General features: G+C 34.3%; 1 protein-coding gene across 1 annotated transcript in view; it reads right to left on the reverse strand.

The window, feature by feature from the left end:
• Window positions 1-9,284: 9,284 nt before the first annotated feature.
• The window catches only part of LOC127870885 (uncharacterized), a 385,033-nt gene continuing 383,013 nt past the window's right edge, over window positions 9,285-11,304 (reverse strand). Inside the window, exon 9 of the transcript XR_008044964.1 lies at window positions 9,285-11,283. The gene's annotated coding sequence lies outside the window, so the exon portion shown is untranslated. The remainder of the gene's footprint in view (window positions 11,284-11,304) is intronic.

Here is an 11,304-nt window from a genome sequence, read left to right on the forward strand (position 1 = left end):
TGTGGAGGCTTCTGGAAGCATGATTCTGTGAATATAAATGGTGACAAACATTTGATTCTGCATTTATTAAACATGTATTATTGACTTTTTAAAGTATGTGTGAAAAATATAATAATCTGTAACGACTGTTACAGGTTTGACCGGGTTCTTCAAAAGCAACACCTGCAGTCGAGTCCATGCCAGACAGTGGGTGCATGTGAATTAATTGCCTTTTGACTAACTTTTGTGTGTTCCTTATCAAATACATGAAGATTTTCAAATATATGTGTATGTTTTTTTTTTAAGAAAATAGAATCACCAGAACAGGTACAGGCACCCTTTTAATGCGTCGAATCCAGGAGCTTCCGGGGGCCTCCGGCCCCCTTGTCCCCTGGACCCACTGAGGGCCCTGTGGCCCCCTGGCCCGCAGCTTTAAGTTCAGGATTTTCAAAATATCCAACTTTGACCCCTGCAAATGCTTTGCTAAAACTTTGGCTACAGTTTCTAAAATTTGGCTACACAAAATTCCATTTGGCTAAAAAGTTGGCTACAGAAATTTTTAGGCCAGGGGAGCCCTGTTTGGATTGTATTTGGGTCATCTGGGGTCAGCAACTAGGCACTAGGTCAAATAATAGAAAAACCTTGTGTAGACTATAGAGGTCACAGTTTTCATCAGACCTTAATGAAATAGAGTCAGAATGTTTGTCTTGTTAAAATCTGGGTTGGGATTGAATTTGGGTCGTCTAGGGTCAAAAACTAGGTCAGATTTAAAAAAAATTTTGTAGACAGTAGAGGTCACAGTCATTAAATCTTTATGAAATTTGACCAGAATATTAATCTTGATGAAATCTGGGTTGGAATTGTATTAGGGTCATCTGGGGTCAAAAACTAGGTCACCAGGTCAAATCATAGAAAAACTTTGGGAAGACAATAGAGGTCATAGTTTTCATATGATCTTAATGAAATATGGTCAGAATGTTTATCTTGATAATATCTGATTTTGGATCGTATATGGGTCATCTGGGGTCAAAAATTAAGTCACCGGGCCAATTCTAGTAAAACCTTGTGTAGATGAAAGAGGTCACAGTTTTCATCACGTCTTAATGAAATTTTGTCAGAATGTATTAATTAATGAAATTTGGCTTGGGATTGTATATGGGTCTAATAAAATTTAAGTTTATGAAGCAAGGTTAGTCAGGTGAGCGATTCAGGGCCATCATGGCCCTCTTGTTTTCGTATAAAAATCAGCATGCTGACTGCATAAAAAGAACAGATTACAACATTGAAGCAAGCTCATGAAATAACAAAATTATGTACTTATATATTTCCAAGAAAGGTTTATACAATATATATAAATTTAATGGGCGTGATATTTCATATGTCTTAGCTTTAAGTACAGTGATGCCTCATTGAACTTACTCAATATGGCTATTATTTAACTAATAACTATCACAAAGTCCCAGTGTATATTATGAATATCAAGAAGAAAAAGTAAAGATATGTACGTAAAAATATCCTTTACAGCTTAGGCAACAACTGTTGTCAAAATTCAATTATATTGATCAATAAAAAATAGATTGAAATATTCTCCAACTTTACTGTTGAACATTTCGTGTCTACATGTACACATATCATATCACAGATATAGTTTGTTCAAGAATTAAAGAGATAGAGAAAATGTACTTAAAACCAACTATTTGCGATACTTATGATATTAAATGCAGCTTGTATTTGAGAATAAATTTCACAATTTAAATGCATTTTAGTTTTGCATTGGTTGTAAATAAAGAGTAGAAGCGTTGAGGAATTGTTTACAAACAACACTTACAAATGTGAATAATTAACAAAAATTTACTCTTAAATGAAGTATGAAATTTCATTTTAAATCATAAATACAGACTGATATACAAAAGTCATGTAGGCCTACATGGATGATATGTGAAATACAGTATTATGTGAAAGTCAGAGAAACATTATTCTAATTAATTTTATATAGAGATGTACGTCATGTATGATATGTGAAATGCAGTTTTACTTGAAAATCTGAGTATCATTGTTCTAAATAACTTTAAATGGAAAAACAGTGAAAACGTATTTTAATAATAGAGCACACTAAGTCTGTACTTCCGCCTGTCTGCTCAGCACTCGTCCTCTTTTGAAGATTTTACACTTAATAATCGAACTATAAAGCGCAAGTTAAGTATGTACGCCCGTCTGTATGAAGTACTTTTATTATTTTGAACTCTACCTTCCCAGATTAGTGTAGTTCCTTTGGGTCGCAGGTGAGCGCCTTAGGACCCATGGCCCTCTTTTTATGCTTTTGCCAAGGCGGACTTTTTCTGGTTAAGGTTTTCAGTGTAATTTTTCCGCCTAAGCACAGAATGATCTTGGACGGAAAATTTTCCTGCTAAAACTGTTTTACGCCTATTTAGGCGGTTTCCGTCTACCTAAGCGGAAAAATTAGCATATTTCGAGCCCTATTCTCCTTAAGGTCCTGCTAAAGCACATATTACGCTTTATAGTAGTAAAAGACGGAAACCGCCTTATTTTTTAGGGTGGTTTTCAGCTAAGGTATTGGCGTACTTTTTCGTACATACTGACACACTGATCAATTTACATAAGTAAAGCTATATATCCCCTGAACAATTGTATTTATTTACCTTCGTATCAATATCTACATAATTAACTATTGTTTGATGTACAATAATCACATAAATAATACAAAACAGCATATCGCCATGTTAAACTTTCCTATTTCAAACTATATTAGACAGTCGAACTGACTAAAAACATTGTCTTTCAGTTGCATACTTTTGCAAATATTCAATTGCAATTAAAATGACTGTGATCAAACAAAATTAAAAGCGCAAGACTACAAAATACCTTGGAAACATGTAATTATAAGAGAATGTCAACAAACTGTTTCCGCTTTCCACCCTGTCCCATGTCAGCAGCATCATGTGCCTTTTGCAATCCTTGATATGTCCATATCCATTAGATTCCTAAACTACATACAAAATGTTTAATAACAAGGGACATCTGTATGGGAAGTTAAAAGCATCTGATCTCCTCTTACTGGATCATTAACACAATACCAATTATGCTTGAAGTGGAAATTAAGAAATAAAAAAACTTAGAGAAACAAAATAAAGCGGATGTAAGAGTCGGTGGTTAATTGTACTACAGATGAGGGATGTAGAGGCAGGCCTAGATGTAGAGCCAAGTTGTTGGAATGGCTGGACTGCCCCACCTTCTACCCACCAGGCAATTGTCTGGCTGGTGCTGGTGGTGTTTGCAGATCTCCATTTCACCACACTGGTGCCCACCCGCGACAATGTCTGGCAGCCTGCTGCACACATATTACCTGGAGTGGTTCTATTTGAGCACATGATTGTTCACCTGGCGACTATAACCATAAACTCGAGTGGCAAGAAGGTGAGAGTTGTTGCTAGTTTTTTTTTTACTTAGGACATACATATAATCTGACCTTAATCGTAAGGCTACGTTTATATTCATTCAGGGGCAACTACCCCCTTTTCGAATTGCGGTCCTCTCCCGTACTTCATGGGCGGCGGGGTTCCCGTTCCGGTCCCCTTTGTGGCGTGTTTTTACCACCCATTATGCCTTTCTGGAAAGAATCTGTTCTATTTTTATCTTTTTTATGGCATTTTATAATAAATGCCCGTTTTCAATCAACAATATTGTGTTTGTTCTTTCCTTCAAGTCATACGAGTCCGTCCGGTCTATGACCTTTTCATTACCACCGAGGACAATACATAAATAATATTTTATGCACACATAAAAGATTTTATGTCATTGTACGATTTCTTAATTGTTGAACATTATATTGGTTCAAGCCTTATATTTAATTACTTGTGTATAACCTCAGGGTGGGGTCACATGGGCTCTTTTGACCAATCAAATTCAGTGTTGGCCATTGTGGCCCTTTGTATCCTTTTAGACTAACGAGGAATCCAATATGGTCGAAATTAACAACCCACCTCCACCCCTTCTCCGCCATAAGGTTTTGACTCCCGTACTATGTATGTTTTTACCTGTGTGTAAAACACATTTGTTTCTTATTTTACTGTTATACGCATCAAATATTTTTCTTTTATACTTATTTTGGGCGTGTTTTTCCCGCCGTCATCACATTCAAATTCATGTTTTTGTATGTGTATATACGCGTGGCGTGTTTTTACCACCCATTATGCCTTTCTGGAAAGAATCTGTTCTATTTTTATCTTTTTTATGGCAGTTTTTACCACCCATTATGCCTTTCTGGAAAGAATCTGTTCTATTTTTATCTTTTTTTATGGCATTTTATAATAAATGCCCGTTTTCAAGCGTGTTTTTACCACCCATTATGCCTTTCTGGAAAGAATCTGTTCTATTTTTATCTTTTTTATGGCATTTTATAATAAATGCCCGTTTTCAATCAACAATATTGTGTTTGTTCTTTCCTTCAAGTCATACGAGTCCGTCCGGTCTATGACCTTTTCATTACCACCGAGGACAATACATAAAAACTACTAGACATGGTTTCAGGTGTTTTTGTAAACATTTAAATGAAATGACACAAAGAAAAGTTACTGCTTAAATAGTACATCTTAATTATTTTAAAGGCATCCTAGAATTGAAACTGACAGTAAACCTTTCTTGTGAGTTTTTTATGAAGCGCACATCCCCTTACAAGTGGCATTATGTCATAGTCAAGCCTACTAGTCTTGTCAAAATCGGCTTCTGGGGTTAACGCCAGTCAATTTCTATATCCTCATTTTAAGGATTTTTATTATTTTATTTATAACCATTTCAACACTGTTCATTAAAAATGTTATTGATGTTCAATACTGATGGGATAATTGCTAAGAAATAATGCAATACATGTTGCCTTCTAACTGTTATAAGCAACTACAGGTGGTTTAAAAAAATAGATATAAATGAAGTAATTGTAATGGATTAATAATGTCTTATTAAATAATCATATAGCCGACCCACAACTTGTTGTGGAATCTTAAAGCAGTCTGTTAAACAGCTCTCATAGCATTTGTTCATAATAAGCTTAAATGAAAATTGATGTATGAAAATTGATGCATTTGAATCCAAATTTAAAATGCCATTGTAATGTTTTTAATTCTATAAAAAAAGGTTATCATTAAAATGCAAAACGATTCCTTTTAAATGTTTTAAAAATGATACAGGTCCTTACTTAAAAACAATGTAGTATGAGAAAACTTTGAATGCTCAGCTTGTGTGAAACGTGTTTGTTGACAAAATGTGTTATAAATGATTGAGGATGTTTTCAGATATGTATTGGATGAACAAAAGTAACATAAATCAACTATTCATCAACTATTCATATAATTTTTGTTCAGTTTTAAATCGTTCTAGAATTGTTTTGCAGGCTCTTATTTTGTTGATAGCTAAAATGTGTGTGCCATTTTGCATTAATTAACTGCTGATATTATTATCATCATTTTATTAACCCTTTATTTAGAAATTATGTCATAATTACTGGTTACGAAATTTCAAATTTTGAAAATATTGTATGTGTAAAAATATAATCCTGAAATTTTCATATATAAGTTTTTTTACATAGATGTTTACTTCATCTTGTTATTATGATCACTTTCTTGGTAGATTTGGAAAAACATGCGTAGAAAATGTATCATAAAAAGAAAACAGAGATAAGTATGTTTGTCCCTGTAATAGACATATATTTATTCATGTACATGTACGTTGAAATTTGCGTTAGGAAAGAAATACCCGCTATTAACTTAGGTTAACATGATTCAACTTAAACCAATAGGTGATTACCTCAAAGCTCATTAAAACATTATCTTCAACACAATTAGGTCATCCAAATTTCCTTACCTTCATTCTGTAGCCTTATTGCTGTGATGCAAAATGACTTATTTTGTATGGTAGTTTAGACTGTTCATTCACATATACCTGGTATCATGTATTCATTATCACTGCTATCCGCAGCATATATGGAGCCTGTCTGACGATGTGCACCAACAGTGAGATGAACAACAATAGCAACTGCGCACTGGTATGCAAACAAATAAATAAACAAAAGACTGGTCAGTCCAACTAAAGTCCTAGCTGTCTTATGTCTAAGCACATGTTCAATTAAATTAATTTTTGAGGTTCAGTCAAACCTGACTAAGCGGTCACCACCTGATTTAAGTGGACACCTGGCTAAAACGATCAGTCTAGATCTCCCTCCCTGGATGACAGAACATAGACAACAACAACAACTGCGCACTGGTATGCAAACACATTAATAAACAAAAGACTGGTCAGTCCAACTAAAGTCCTAGCTGTCTTATGTTTAAGCACATGATCAATTAAATTAAATTTTGAGGTTCAGTCAAACCTGACTAAGCGGTCACCACCTGATTTAAGTGGACACCTGGCTAAAACGATCAGTCTAGATCTCCCTCCCAGGATGACAATCAGTCATTGTTACACCTGAGTTGAATGGTCACCTGCTGTAAGTCATTTTGAGGTGTGAAAAGTAAACACTTAAATTGATCTGTGTTGTCCAGCTTGTTTGACATCAAATAGACTATTGTGCCTAAAGAAAGCTGTGGAAGAACTGATTGTGGTTACTGCATTTGCTATAATGAATTCAGTCCACTAGGAAATAAATATTAGGGTGTTGAGGTATGTTTGATTGGGATAATTAGGATTAAATCTTCAAAATCAATACTGTCCAAGTATGTCACAAGTTTATAATAATTATAGCTAATTAAATGATCACTTATGAGCACTTCTGCACAGAGTGAAATTTTGTGTACTTGTATCACCCTGAAGATCAGTGAGTTTTTTTCAGTGTGATATTATAGGTTGAGATTGTTTTGATTGAAAATGATGACTAAAGCAGTCAACTTCCTTGAGCAGCCACTTTGACCACTTTCATTGACTGGCTGCTGTACAGAGACTGGACTTTATATTGTCAAACTGTGCCTCAAAAACAGTTGAAATATTCCAAACTTTAAATAAGAATCATGCTTTTCTTAAAATATCATATCAAAATGTTGCATCTTGGCCTTTTTTACATTTTCTGACGTCCAAATGTTTTCTGTTGAAACTGAAGTTAAGTAAATGCTAATATGGCTTGTTAAATATTTGTGTGAATACTTTAATTGAGCTCAATGTTCCTTAAGATTCATTTAAGTGTTGAAGTAAACAGTATCATGAATATAAAGTCCGGACTAATTTTGGATTAATGAATTCTGATGGATATTTTCATTAATGTAATTCAGGTCATGGTCGATAAGAAGGAGTCATGAGTAAATGGGAAATGAAAGAAGAATAACAAAGACAACCACAGCTCTCGTCAGATTATGTTTAGAATACTGGTAATTTTTTTTTACCATTTTATGCCTTTTGCTTGTCAGCATGCAGTAGTATCTTCCATGTTTCTGTCTTAATAAATTAGTTCTTTTTAAGCTGAATTGTCAAGGGTTTACTCTGCTCGTTAGTAACACAAGGAGATTATACTTATCTGCTAATTGAAGTCATGGTCAAAACTGGATGCAAAAATGACACATGAATTCGTCAGTATATTAAATATTAAAGAGAAAGAACAAGGTGCCATCTTAGTATTTCATTGAAAATGTTTATTCGTTGGGTGTCAAAATGCTAGTATTTCTTGAATAAACAATATATTACATGTTATTTTCTAATAAGAGCCCCCTTACAAGTAATCGTATCAGCCTGTTTATCACAGGGCCATGCCTCTGTTGGCAACCATTCTGAGAACTATGCAGCTAGTAATGCAGGTGCCGACCTGCCATGTCCAACCTGGCACCAGCTCCAGCTCGGCTAAGAGGTTGTTACCTCTACACCGTTCAATGCAGGACTGTAGACACTGAACTTTAGACATGCTAAACAAACACCTTCACCTAAAGTCGACGGTTTTTGCGCAAAATGTTTGTTGAGATGAGACCAAACAATTATTAAGCAAAAGAGAAAGAATCTGTTTTTGTTAGAATAAAAAAAGAAAAAAAGTGTGTTATTTATATTTAGCAAATAATTGTATGTCTATCTTTTTATTATAATTGATCATAATGGGCATTGAGATTTATAGCTTGCTCTTATTTTTTAAATATATAATTTATTTCAAAAGTGCACACCATAGTTTGATTTATAAAAAAGAGCAGCTGATTTAAGATTTACTACTTTGGAAATACAAGATATCATTTTATGGAAAGTAGTTACTGACGTTTTTATACAATTTTCCTTTTTTTTCCATTGTGTTTATTTAAATGTTATGTTATATGATTCATGTAATTATATTTGTGTTTCAGTATTTCATGTTGTACTTTTTGTCTTCAAACAAAATTGACATCAATGAGACAGATGCCCCCCCCCCCCCCCCAACAGGACCTTGACACCCAGCACTCAATAATTTGATTACATATCAAACGGAAACCAGTTTAACACTTAACGTCACAGTGACCTTGATCTTTGAACAAGTGACCCTAATTTCAATCGGGGTCATCTACTGTCCAAGGCACAGGTGAAGTATCAAGCCAATCAGTCAATTTGTTGATGAGTTATTGATCTTCCTAGAAGGGGCAAAACAAACTGAAATTTAGCTGTATTACATAGCAGATTAAGAGATGTGTGTTTTGTAACAAAGGTCATGTGAAAAATAATCTTAAAATATATTTTCTCATAATTTATCATATATAATACATATTTCTTTTAATCTTTTAACATGTCCTTGTATTTCAAGACTTCCCATACCAGCAAGGGCTTCAGAGGCAATGCATTTTGGTGAACAAGAGCACATCTTGCGGATGCAGACCGCTGATTTATTTTCTTTTTAAAGGTGAAGGGACTCTCAATTTCAATCACAAAGGAGGGAGGGGTGGAGTGAAGAGGGGTGTATAGTGTGGCGGTGTGGACATTTATTACATTATCTTCCAAAAATGCGAGAACAAAAAAATGCAAAAAAAATTAAAAAAATTCGGGGGTGGGTGGGGGGTGGGAGGGGATTCTTGGGTGCGATGGTTGGACGGCATTTCAAAAATAAAATAATAAAAATAAATATTTGTTTTTTAACCGTTTCAAAAAAAAAACATTGGGGGGGGGGTGGGTATAGTGTGAGGGTGTGGTGGTCATTTGTGAGATGATCGTAAAAAAAAAAAATTAGGGGGGGGGGGGGGGATCGGGGGGGAGGGGAGGGCACGGTGGATGGTTTGGGTGGAGTCTATTGTGGTATGTCAGGTAAGAGTAGTTTTGTCAAAGTATCAATCAAATCTAATCATAAATAAAGAACTTATGGCAATTTTAGCAAAATTTAATAATTTGACCTTCAGAGTCAAGGTCATTCAAAGGTCAAGGTAAAATTCAACTTGCCAGGTACAGTAACCTCATGATAGCATGAAAGTATTTGAAGTTTGAAAGCAATAGCCTTGATACTTTAGAAGAAAAGTGGATCGAAACACAAAATTTAACCATATATTCAAAGTTACTAAGTCAAAAAAGGGCCATAATTCCGTAAAAATGACAACCAGTGTTATGCAACTTCTCCTTTTACTGTACCCTTATGATAGTTTGCAAGTGTTCCAAGTATGAAAGCAATATCTATGATACTTTAGGGATAAAGTGGACCAAAACACAAAACTTAACCAAATTTTCAATTTTCTAAGTATAAAGGGCCCATAATTCCGTCTAAATGCTAGTCAGAGTTACATAACTTTGCCTGCACAGTCCCCTTATGATAGTTAATAAGTGTTGCAAGTATGAAAGCAATAGCTTTGATACTGTAGGAATAAAGTGGACCTAAACACAAAACTTAACCAAATTTTTAATTTTCTAAGTATAAAAAGGGCACATAATTCTGTCAAAATGCCAGTCAGAGTTACATAACTTTGCCTGCACAGTCCCCTTATGATAGTTAGTAAGTGTTGCAAGTATGAAAGCAATAGCTTTGATACTTAAGGAATAAAATGGACCATAACACAAAACTTAACCAAAATTTTCAATTTTCTAAGTATAAAAAGGGCACATAATTCTGTCAAAATGCACGCCAGAGCTATCTAACTTTGCCTGCCCAGTCCCCTCATGATAGTAAGTAAGTGTACCAAGTTTGAATGCAACATCATTGATACTTTCTGAGAAAAGTGGACCTAAACGCAAAACTTAACCGAACGCCGACGCAGACGCCAACGTCTACACCAAGGTGTTGACAATAGCTCATTTTTTTTTCAAAAAATAGATGAGCTAATTTAAAAAAAATAAAAAAATAGATGAGCTAAAAATGATTGCACTTGTATCCTTTATCCTACCTCGACCAAGTAAGTGTGAAAATATAGTTTAAATAATGTTTGTTCGAAAATGAAAGAAATATTTATAATAAGAGCTCAAACTTATGAATGGACGTCCATTTTTTCTCTGCTTTGTCACACAATAAATGAATACAGATAATCATAATTGAAACTGATTTGGGCTTGCGATATTTCTAAGCTATAGCCCAGTCGAGCTAGTTGCAAGTACAAATTACTGCTGAGACTTAAACTTCCGAAATCAGATTAAGACGCCCAGAAATTGGGCATTTAAAGGTTTATCAAAGCCCTGAGCCTGTCTCGGGCTAAGTTCAAGCAATATACTGAAAGTGAATGTTTAATTATTACAAACAATTTAACCACATGAAGAGCAAAAAGTTACAATTTAAATAGTAGGTATACATGCTTATAACAAAATGCTTTAGAAAAAGAAAGGTGTCCCAAAGATATGAAGTCCCAATATTAATGAAGACTTTACAGCCAATTAATGAATAAATTTTATTGAATAAGTTTAAAAAAAAGAAAAAAAAATGTCTCATATTCTTCCAATATTTTTATAAAAACCTGCACAACAGTCTGAGATTTTGTACAAAGTTTGTGTTGAATATAACAAGACAATTTTCCCAACTTCCATGTTAAGTATATGCCAACAATAATGTGATAAGTTATTATTGAAGAATTCAAACATATTAAAATTTGCAATGTTAATTTTAGTTAGATTAATTTGGAGTATTAATACACAAATTGTACAACTGTCTGAAAGGATAACATTCATGTGTGTTGGCATTATATACTTATAAGGACCATACCCTTTTTCTTATTGAATACATGTACTGTTTTCCACTTGCCCATTTTGTCCACCAAATAATGAGCACACTTTCTGTTGAATTGTAAAAGCAACATTGCATTATCAGTCTTATGGATGCACTTGCCATTCCAGTTGAAGGTGAGAAAAGTACTATTGTTCAGGCTTCAGATCTCAATATCGATTGCAAAGGTTCGACATGTAATCAGTTGA

This window comes from Dreissena polymorpha, chromosome 3 (genome assembly GCF_020536995.1).
Source record: "Dreissena polymorpha isolate Duluth1 chromosome 3, UMN_Dpol_1.0, whole genome shotgun sequence".
Lineage (NCBI taxonomy): Eukaryota > Metazoa > Mollusca > Bivalvia > Myida > Dreissenidae > Dreissena > Dreissena polymorpha.